This window comes from Canis lupus, chromosome 34 (genome assembly GCF_011100685.1).
Source record: "Canis lupus familiaris isolate Mischka breed German Shepherd chromosome 34, alternate assembly UU_Cfam_GSD_1.0, whole genome shotgun sequence".
Classification (NCBI taxonomy): domain Eukaryota; kingdom Metazoa; phylum Chordata; class Mammalia; order Carnivora; family Canidae; genus Canis; species Canis lupus.
Genome location: NC_049255.1, coordinates 41,145,405 through 41,156,900, shown reverse-complemented (window position 1 = coordinate 41,156,900; position 11,496 = coordinate 41,145,405). Strand labels below are relative to the sequence as shown.

The following is an 11,496-nucleotide window of genomic DNA, read 5'->3' as shown; positions in this document are numbered from 1 at the left end:
GGTCCGGAATTAATGTCAGGTTTCCAGGGCCCATCAATTCTTCTGCTACCAACCAGGCTGGTGATCTGATATTAGGGAAAATACTTGCTAACTCGGAATTAAGATTGATTATTTCAAAGGGGGTAATAATAAAAGCAATAACGCTACTTCTAATTTGCTGAGCAGTTGAGAGGGGGATCGTGTTTCTCGACAGCCTGGGTCTATATGTCAGCTCTGTGTCGTCAGAGCACATCATTTAACCTCTCCAAGCCCCATGTGTACCACGGAGGTACTAAGGACTTTCTCACGGGGTCATCGCAAAAATCCCGTATGGTCCTGCACTTGGCACAAAGCCTGGCACACAGAGAACCCTACTCAATAAAGGGTTGCTAGTTTTTGGAGGTGTTTATGGAAAAGAGAAAAAAGTCACCTGGGGCTTAGGGGGTTGGGTTTCTGGGGAGGGCAAAGCCTGGCTTGGTCCGTCTGCGTTTCTTTCAGAGGTCCTTGGGGTCGTCGGTATTCACCCATCGTAACTCCAAGCACACAGTGGAGGCCATTAACACATATGGCTCCAGCTCTCCTATGAGAACAGGGACGGATTGCTCAATGGAAAAGGCTGTTTTTATGCTTAAGTGCTATTTTTCCCTGAGGCTTTCAGCATGTCTCTCTAGCTCAAAAACAAGTGGCTCACGTGTCGAGAAAACCATGTGTGCAGGCTTACTGTCAGAAATTCTGTTGATTCACGGGAAGGTCATCAGCCTGGAGAGAGTCTTATTTTTACCCCAGGCTGGTGTGCGTAGCCACAGAGACTTGGGGTGCTTAAGGGCGCTCACCGTGAGGCCGACCTGAAGGCAGTCGTGACTCATGGGACAGCAGGCATCACCCTGGTATGTCGCGTAGGGAGCTCCTCTGGATTCCCAGAGTGTGTCGTATTTCCGTAGCGCCACGGGACGTGCAAACTGAAACACTGAGGGATTGTCGTGTGTGGTTCCATCACGAAGAACTTGTCATTTTGCTTTTCGGTTTCTTGATTGCTGTCCCCTAGGCCCCTTTTTTGCGCTAAGGTCCAGAGTCTGCCCAAGACAGTCGTTCGGTTGAACGCCGAATCCGGAGGAACTCGCCACCTGCACGTAGGGAGACCCTGGCTTCCCCGCAGGGGCTGTCCAGGGCCTGGAGGTGCGAGCTGCCTGCATCAGCCGTGCCCCCCCCACCTGCTCACGCAGGGCCCGTCAGGCCCTCCACCCGGCTCTGAAGGTCTATGATTCCACTCTCTGTCTTTCTTCTTCAAATTTACCGCTTTGTCCAATATTTCATTTCTCTAATGATGAAGAGTCCGGACTGGAATTAACAACTGCTCCCTAGAAGATATAATTAAGTTTGTATATTATTTTCTATAACTAATATGCAACGGATTTTAATTTTATTCATAATTACTGACTTCAGGCTTAAAATATCTGTGTATTAAGTAGGAATATTGCACCATCTTTATAGCCTCTTCCTCACATATTAATAAAATAACATAATAAAACACCGCCCACACCGATGATAAGCCTCATTCTATCACCGGGAAATGTAATTAGCAAATTAAAGAGTTGGACTTACACTTATATTCCCGGGGTTTTGCTCTCACTTAAGTAAAGCCCATGGTCTAAATCACAGTGATTATAATGTCGTACTATGTAAATAAATGTCTGCCTTTCACGATTATGTTTTTATTTCCCATTTTGCATTCTACAATACGAAAGCTAGATTTTGTTTACACTTTGATTTACTAAAGAGTTTTCCTAAATAAAAATCTTCTGCAAATAGAAGTGCAAACACACATATGATGCATGGATTTTTGCCCCTATAAACATTAGCTGGTATCCAGGTGGCAGGCAAATAGAAATATCGGTGCTTTCCCTTTAGAGAATGTCATACTTTCCCCATCATCTTCAAAAAACATTTTTTAAAAGAAAGGTTACTATCTTTCTTCTGGCTTCTCCGCATGTCTCTGGAATAACAAGATAATAGACATCGGTTTCAGAAAACACAGGAACCCTGGAAGGCAGGGTGGATACGACTTCCTAGGGAACGCGGTCCCTCGGATCTGAAGTCGTCTGGCCGGCTCCATGAAACCTGAGCGTACTGCCGTTGGGTTGAGCAGACACGGGCTTGCACAGACGGAAGTTCAAACCCGAGCTTCGCCGCTTACTAGTGGGACGACAGCGGCCAAGCGTTAGGTCTCGGCAAGCTTCCATCTCCTGATCCGGAAAACAGGGCCCCCTTACAAGGGTCGGTGTGAAAATTAAATAAGAGAATGTGCACCGCGTGCTGGTACGTACGGATCGCCCAGGAAATCGCGGAGGTTATTGTAACGGTTTTCATTATCGTCGCTGATCCTGTTATCATTATTAAATCAGAAACAGCATGTCCCCAGAGGAGGTGAACGCACACCAGGCTCGCAGCCTTCGCGTGCAGACGACAGCACTAGTGTCCCCAGAGGGTCCTGCCGTGCCAGGGTGCAGGCATCCGAGCGCGACGACTCGCAGAAGCCGACAGCATGGAAGACCTCTAAGGATGTGGCAACGTTCTTCCTGGCTCTGCCTGAGGCTGCATGTGTGCCTACCTGGCTTGCTTGTGCGCCCGGCGCTGCCTGCCACCTGGCACTCTCCTCGCCAGCCTGCCTGCCTTCCCCCGGGTCCCTCTGCGCGACTCATCAGGGCACCCCCCGCCAGTGACAGGTACGTAGGACACCTCCCATCGGGTCCCTGCTCCTACAGTGGGGAGAGGAAAGGAATTAAGGGATAGGATTCAAGCAGAGGGTAAGGGTCGAACTCAGCGAGTCACACGCACCCGCACACGTGCACGCACACGTACTCCATTACCGACTGTAAAACCAGTTGAGGGGGTTAGTGACCAGAAATATCCTCATGAAATAGAATAAAACCTATCAGCCTACACACCATGCAGCAAGCAAAGTATCATCCTGTTGAGCTTTTATTTCAGCTCTGTGTATGCGTCCGTGTCTACTGGTGGCGTGTACACACGTGTGTAAACGGGGTGCTGATATAAACGGATTTCTTTTTGTTCTCATTTGAAATAGAAGGCCCTTTTGAAGGGTCCCTTTTAACCTTTTAACTAGGAAGCCTGATTCTGTAACTCTCCAAAATCTGGAGCACTGGGAACAAAAATGGTGGTAGTTACGGAGGCTCTGGCTTTTTCGGGTCGGTCTACAGTTGTTTTGTTTTGTTTTGCTTCTCAATGAGAAAATAGGTTGCATCCTCATCAGTAAATAAATGTGTTAAAGGAATATAACTGGCATCAACAATCCATCCCCCTGGAAGACGAGGGGTCTTCCAGAAAATAGAACACGGTGTAACACGAACACAGTGATCGGTGCTGGAAGGTTGCTTGGGGCTCTATGACCCGCTCCTTGGCGCCGTAGAGGCTACTTTTGTGCCCAGTGCTGCAGCCTTGGGGACTGGGCATGCTTATGAAGACCCGAAGCGAGAAGGGACACTGCTGGGGGCTGGTGCTCTCAGAACGCACACATGCACGAGCCCGTATGTTACACAGGCGCACACCAGGACGCCAGAGGATGAAGACGTATCTACGCCCTGTCAAGCTTCTATGGGCCGGTGGAGGTATGTACGGGACCTCGACAGAGCAGGCCTGGGACTCCAAAGCCCTCCAAAGCCTGTTTTTCACTCTGCTCCTCCTCGGCACAGAAGAAGTCACTTCTGTCTCCTCCTCACTGAGGCAGTTAATAGAACCACAAAGATGCAAATGCAGTGAAATGCCGGGCCCTGCACCCCGATGTTTCTAGCAGCAACGTCCACAATAGCCCAACTGTGGAAGGAGCCTCGGTGTCCATCGACAGATGATGGATAAAGAAGATGTGGTCTATGTGTACAATGGAATATTCCTCAGCCATTAGAAATGACAAATACCCACCATTTGCTTCAACGTGGATGGAACTGGAGGGTATTATGCTGAGTGAAGTAAGTCAATCAGAGAAGGACAAACATATGGTCTCATTCATTTGGGGAATATAAAAAATAGTGACTGGGAATAAAGGGGAAAGGAGAAAAAATGAGTGGGAAATATCAGAAAGGGAGACAGAACATGAGAAACTCCTGACTCTGGGAAACGAACTAGGGGAGGTGGAAGGGGAGGTGGGCGAAGGGTGGGGGTGACTGGGTGACGGGCACTGAGGGGGGCACTTGACAGGATGAGCACTGGGGGTTATTCTGTATGTTGGCAAATTGAACACCAATAAAAAATAAATTTACAAAAAAAAAAAAAAAAGAACCACAATATGCCAGGGTGCTTAGACGCTCCAAACGCGGCTCAGTACAGATTCTCCTGTCTGGAAATCTAAATAGGCGACTCTTTAATCATCGGGAAGGGCTTGGTCAACATGAGATCACAGCAAGAGGAGCTGCTCAGAGTATCCTACCTGTTGGTTCTGCGTGCGGCCACCGTCCAAGGTGGCCCACAGCCCTGAACGCTCGTGTTAGAGCCCAGCCCTCTCTGTCCCTTCAGGGTCCTCTGCTCACCACCTTCCTACGAGCACATCAGTTCTCCAGATGATGGAACGTGGTTGGGTTGGAGGGAGGCCACCAGCCGCCATTGTCCCACACCGCGACTGCGCCCAAAGCTCTCCGGCCACCTCCAAGTCACAACCACAGATGCACAGACCAGCTCGTCCCTTCCGTCACCACCGAGGGTGGTTTACTCTCCATCATTGTTAGTGAAATACCTATCTCAACCCCCAGAGGGGCATCATGATTTAAAATTCTGAGGATGCTTTCCCTTTATCACCATGTATGAACACAAAGCCAGGAAGGAGGTCCCCGAGTTCAGGCCTAGGACGCACCTCCATGAGCGTGAGTCATGTGTGCTGTGTGGCCACCATTTCAGGGACAAAGACATGGCACCTTCCTGCGTGTGTCTTCGGCGTGGACGACGTCTTGTGCTTCGGGAATTTTGATGATGAGTACGTCAACCATCATTTTCAAATCAAAACTCTAGACACAGCTTCTGTGTCTAGAAATTTAATTCGGTCTGATTTTATGATTCCTTACGAAGTGTCGTGTCCAATCAAATGCCGGTCATCCCTTCACAGTTATTCTGATGTTGAAATAAAACAGAAACTTAAAAGAAAACAATTCCGACCCTCTGACACAATTCTGAATTCATTTTAAATTACCTACCTCCATAGAATAGTCCTGGGGAAATCGCGGTCTCCTCCCCGGCCCCGCCTTGGCCTGCATCACTTTGCATTGCCCCCAACTCGCAGATTCTATAGTGTTCTCCGAATTCACCGCGCAAACCACAGCACACACATGCACACCGTTGCCTGAACGTGGCCCCACACGCACACGTGTCCCCGTTAATCCCCGAAGTCCTTGGGCCGGTGGCTCAGTTTCTGTGACGCGTGTATTTTCATCGTATTCCTGCTTGGACCCATTCGGTTACTATTTATCAATTGCTGGGATTTCTCCGTTATTTTATTGATTTGTGGAGACAGTAGGTCAGACTATTTGAAAGTGCTGTTGTCCCGAAGAAGAGAGACATGATCCCAGAAAGAAGCAGGCCGCCCCGCGCGGGAGAGGAGGCACGGCCCGGGCACCGCCCAGCGTGGTGAGTCCTCACCTGACCTCACCTGGTGAGTCCTCACTAGGGCTCCTGTGCACTGTCCCACTGAACACTCAGAAAAGCCGCGCGGCACGGACGAGGTCAGGGCTCGGAGAGGTCGCTTAGAACCATCGGAGCGCGGACCCCGACTCTAGGCTTCCACGGCCAGGGACGGTGCTCCGGGCTGTCAACCCTGCGCCTGGCCGGGGCCCGCAGGAAACGTCACCCTTCTGCCTGCCATTCCCACCTGGCTCTCGGTCCTAAAACCAGGAGAGGATCTGCAACGGGATGGGCGGCGAGGAGGCATCTTTTCATTTCTTCCTCCAAACAATTCTCAAGACCGATTCGATTCACCATTCCTGACTCCTCACACGTTCCCCCTCCACATGTTATTTTTTGATTATTTATTATTATCATGATTAACATTCATTGGACACATCACGGTGCATAATATGGAGGACGACAGACTCCCCCACCCTTTTGGCTTATAATCCAAATATTTAGATTGTAAACACAATGTTTTTGGCAGGTTAATTCTGTATGAAGAAAGAGAGCATTTGCAGGAAATGTCAGATGCTTATTTTATGATCAGTGGAAGGAGTAATTTACCCCACACGGAGATGTGGACTTGGCAAGCCAGCCCTGTCTACCTACCCACATGTGAGGGAGGCAGGAACAATGCTTCTTTCTTGCCACAGTCTTGAGGAAATCGATTTTTAACCCTCAATAAAATGCAGTGGCAGGAAGGGGCGGGCAGAGGATGACTGGTGGCCGGCGCGGCCGCGGAGCCAGAGGCGCTGGGGGAGTCTGCTTACCCCCCCTTGCAGTAAGGAGCAGATCCAGGCCAGCTCTTTGATACCAAAGAGATGTAGAAAAAGGGACAAAATCATCCCTCTTATTCGTCTTTTGCAGTCTGCAGAGTGAGGCTGGCAGCCGATGAAGCAGGCACCTCCCTCCACCACGCCGCTTCCAGACTTCCCGCCGGGCTGGTGTTTTCCATTTAAGAAACCGCGCCAGGGTCGTGGGACAGGATATTATAAGACGGAATAGAACACCAGGTGCCTGAACTCCTGAACTCACGACACTCCTTTATTTACTTCATGGTACCCAACCACCAAAGATACGGATCTTATGAAGGTAGGAGAAAGTCCTCCTCCGGGGCGACGGCATAGCCATCGCGGATTTCCACGCAGAGGAGACCAAGCCCTTCCACGGCTCGGAAGGCTGAAGGTTCAGAAAGGCTTTTTGTTCACGACGTATGAGCAAGCATGGGTGTCAAATCTAAACGAACTATGGAACCGAGAGGGCTTTGGTCCAGGGCCTTCGTTCTATAATAAAGTGTGAGGCCATGGGTTTATCCAGGCCCACGTTGCTGGTCAGCAGCAGGTTGGGACATGGATACAGAGCTTTCTGGTCACTTGATCCAGAGCTTGTGCCAACACGCCGCGCTGTCCATGCGTTTTCAACCCCTAATGCAAACGTATACCGAAACGAACAGGCAACAGGGGAGCAACCCACAGACTGAATCATCTGGGCATCTCCACCAAGTTGGCGAACCCCGAGATGAGCACTCCAAACCGCTAGCTATGGACAGTCCCCCACAAACCCCACGTTATCGCAACAGAAGACATCCAGGAGGGCTCCTATTCAGCCTGCAGCTAACGCTCCCGGCCGGGGCCCGATCCCGCTGGCCAGCACGTGCATCCCACCAGTCGTTAGCTCTTTTGAGTGTTACCCCCGCTTCCTGGGAGATCCTGAAGGTGAGGGAGCCTCCCTGAATTGTCACCGAAGGAGGCAGCACTGCAGCTCGCCAAGTGCAAATCATTCAAGCAATAAGAGAAAAAAAATATAAAGATTACTCTGAGAAAAAGCAATGGGCCTCCCCTTGCAGCGTCCTAATTTCCTGTTCCCACTGCTCTAGATGCTGGCCACGTGAGAACAAGCAATCTGACCAAGGTGGCCTCCTTGGTGTCCGCATCCCGGGCGCCACTAGCTGCGCACTCCGGAAGCCATGGGAAGGGCACGCTCTTGCCACGCTGCCCGGCACCTCTTCTGGCACCTTGTTTACTGCACTAACTGCGATTATAAAAAGAGAGGGGCCCACTGGGTGGGTCCACTGATCTGGAATTCCATTATGGTAAACCAGTTGTTCAACTGAAAACAGCAAACAATTCCCATGCGTCAGCCTCCTGCTGAAGTGCCGGCCTCCCGGGGGGGCCAGCTGGACTCCCGGGAGCTGGGGACCTCGCCCTGCGGCCAGGGGCATGGGGCATCGAGCCCCAGGGTGAACCCCGCTCTGCCGCAGCAGAGCCGTGGGGCGCTTTACACTTGGCCAACGCCTACCTCTGGAATCACGTTCTGCAACACCCGCAGGTGGTGGCATTTCTGGTACCTGGGTAGGGCTACGCTTCCTGTGAGGCGCCCGGCCCACGGGCCACCAGAGGTCTGCTCCGCAGCACGACGACCGGATGGCATGGAGGCTGGACAGACAACGGTCCCCCCCAGGGGCCTTCCTAACCACGGCTCGGGGCACGCAGCTCCCCTCCAATGCCTGGACTGGCGCAACTGTCACCTGATCTCCGCTTTATCGTAACTAAAGGAAGTAAAACCAACCAAAGAAAAAACTTTAGTGTCACAATCAAAGGGCCGTGGGTCTTTAACCAGCCTTTCAGAACACGCCCACAGCTTCAGCAAGGGCCTCCGACAGCAGGAAAGGGATTGTTTTCAGTTGATTAATAAATGTAATGTCCTCCCTGTACGGCGGGCACTGAGCCATGCGCAGCCCACCCCTTCTGAGTCGGCCACTGTGTGGGCCTGGGCAGGAGGATGACCCTTCTCAGGGCTGAGATATATCACTTCTTGGAAAGGGAGCCTCTATTTAAACCATAGCATGGTCTGCTCATAAACGGGGGCATCTGGGTGGCTCAGGCGGTTCAGTGTCCACGACTCTTGATTTCAGCTCAGGACGTGACCCCGGGGTCATGAGATCGAGAGCCGCATCGGGCTCTGCACTGGACATGGAGCCGCTTAAGGTTCTCTCTCTCCAGATGCCTGGGGGGCTCAGCGATCGAGCACCTGCCTTCGGCTCAGGGCATGACCCCGGGGTCCCAGGATCGCGTCCCACGTCGGGCTCCCTGCATGGAGCCTGCTTCTCCCTCTGCCTGTGTCTCTCATGAATAAATAAATACAATCTTAAAAAAAAAAAAAAGATTGTCTCTCTCTCCCTCTGCCCCTCCCCGGCCCCCAGCCCCCGTGCTCACTCTCTCAGTCTCTCTCTCATAAATAAATCTTTTAAAAAAGCAAAAAAACACAACAGAAAAATGAAGGTCATAAGCATCACACACCCATTTCAGTTAGTTAATTCTATTCACAAACTGCTCCATTCGTGGGCGTTAACCTCCTATTTGTCATCTGTGTCCTGTTTAAGATCAGCAACATCGTCCCTTTTCCTTTTCCACAGAACTGTCAAAGCAATCCTTGACAGAATGGCCCAGGGAAAGACCAGGGAGTCCACTTCAGCCAGGCCAGGTGTTGGATCTCAGTGTCTCTGTGTCGTCGGGGAATTCGGGGCATCAGCATTGCTCTCTGAGCCGAGCAGTGCATGACGCGCTTTGGTTGCTTTCTAGCTGCATATTGACCTGAATTTACCAAACAATTCGGATCTACAGACCCAATTCAGACCTGAAAAAGCACCCTAACCACATTCCCTGAGTAAAGGAAGAGAAGAGAAAGAAAACAGGGAAACCTGGTTGGTCTTCCATTTCTTTCATTTATTTATTTGTTTGTTTGTTTATTATTTTTTATTTATTAAGATTTATGTATTTAGAGAGAGCGTGCGCGTGCCTGCAAGCAGGGGTGGGGGGTAGAGGGAAGCCAACTCCCGCCGAGCACAGAGTCCCACGCGGGGCTCAATGCCGTGACCTGAGATCATGACCTGAGCTGAAACCAAGAGTTGGCCGCTTAACCAACTGAGCCGCCCCGGAGCCCCAGTCTTAAATTTCTTACAGGAAACATTAATAATCTAATTAATCATAGAAGGGGCTCATGATGTGCTAAAGAAATTGAGAAAGTTGAGTGGTGTTGATGCCCCATGGTGGGGGTGCGGCACTGAGGATCAAGGGTCCCCTCCGGCCCCTCCCCTGCCGCGGTGGCCACCTTGCGTCCCTTTCTGAGCCTCAGTGTTCTCATCTGTAGGATGATGGGCTGGCCCTGATTGCCGAAGGTCCCACTCAACCCTACCATGTTGAGGCTGTGAGTCTATGAAAGACCTGTGATGGCTGAAATAGGAGGAGGAGACCCGTGGCACGTCGGGCTCAAGAGCTGGTACAAGGAGGAGCAACAGGAGGAGGGAAGGGAACAAGAGAGGACGACACGATCCTATTAAAAAGGCTTGGAACCCCAACTAAAGAGAGTCACAGGTACTAGCAAAGGTATTTTCCAAAGGTGTGGGAAGTAAAACCGGCACACAAAATCTGAGGAAAATATGGCAAAAAATTAAAGTGTCCCTCATCAGTATGAGTAGAAAAAAGAAAGAGAATGTCCAGTGAGAGTTCGGGCCATTGTACATTCATAAGAGCAGATTCTTAAAAAAGAAAATCTACACCTACTGGTAAAGGCACTCTTTAAAAAAAAAAAAAAAAGGGAAGCTCATATCATCCTTTCTCTCTTCGTCTGGGGTTTGGGCCAGGCTGGAGAGTTTGGTTTTACCCGACACGTAGTAGGGAATCGCGGTGACATAGCGACATGACAAGGGGAGACTCGCCTGTCGCTGCAGACCGCGTGCTTGTTTGCCCCCAAAATTCACATGTTCAAATCCTAACCCCGGGATTCGAAGGTGGGGCCTTGGGGTGAGACCACAGGGGTGAATTCACGCCGTGGGCCGGAGACCCCAGGGAGCTGCCCCCAGACGCGGGCGGCCCGCCGGGCCCTGGTCTCGCACTTCGGCCTCCAGAGCCATCAGGAACCGGCAGGTGCTGCTCACGAGCCCGCGCCCGCCTGCGTTGGTGTCACAGGCCCACTCGGCCTGAGACAGACGCTGAGGCCACGTCCCGGGTGGGAGGCGTGGGGGGAGCCAAGGCTCGGGGTGGGGGCGCTGAAGGACGGGAAGCCTGGTTCTGCTCCTTCGGTACAAAGTATCCTAATACTAATTAAGGTAATTGCTGCAAAAGTCACCTGGTCCCGGTGGTGGGGGTGGGGAAGGCCTCGCGAGGAGGCTGCAGGTGAGCCAGGGGGAAGCAGCACCGAAGCTGGGGAGTCGGGGCAGGAGCGGTGCCCCAGGAGGAGCATCAAATAGCCTCGCTTCCCCTTTATCCCCAAAGGCCCTTGCACCGTCATTACGTCCAGGGGCCTGAAGGATCCCGGGGGTGCAGAATTAGCTTTTTAGGATTTAGGATCCACGACCATTCCTATCCGGGCGGTGGAGAAGGGATGCACCACCCGTGACTTGAGCCAGCCTGTTGACCCGGGGTGAGCCCGGGTGTCCCCATGGGGCGAGCAGGGCCGCGGGGGCTGGGGTGCTAGGGTGCTCGGTGCCCGTCCCGGGAGGACCTGCCGTGGCCTGAGTGCGGATGGGGAGCCGGGGGGCCGCCTCTGCTGCTGGGGGTCCCGGGGGCGGGGAGGGAGGTGCAGAGGGGCTGCGGGCACCGGCCGCCTCTGCCCCTGAGGCCACGGTGCCGAGAAGGTTCTGGGAGCCGAGTTTTCCAAGGGGAAGCGCCGGCGGCTGCCTCACAACAAAAAACACCCAGTTCCTGGTTCCATTCCCCAAAGTAGGTGGACAACCGCCCAGCAAAGCCCCGGAGCTGCCCTCGGCCTCGGGATCCCTGGTCTCCAGGCAGAGCCTTGGGCGCCTCACCTGCCGCCGCGCGTGGGTCCCCAACGGGTGACCCATGACTCCGG

General features: G+C 52.3%; 1 long non-coding RNA gene across 3 annotated transcripts in view; it reads right to left on the bottom strand.

Annotated features, from left to right (window-relative positions):
* Nucleotides 1-11,496, bottom strand: part of LOC111093857 — a 30,059-nt gene that overhangs the window by 2,755 nt on the left and 15,808 nt on the right. For 2 of the 3 annotated variants that reach the window (XR_005384043.1, XR_005384041.1), the window contains one exon: nucleotides 813-1,337. This is a non-coding gene — a long non-coding RNA (uncharacterized LOC111093857). Of the gene's footprint in view, nucleotides 1-409; nucleotides 560-812; nucleotides 1,338-11,496 lie in introns of all 3 variants that reach the window. The other variant, XR_005384042.1, reaches the window with a different exon arrangement.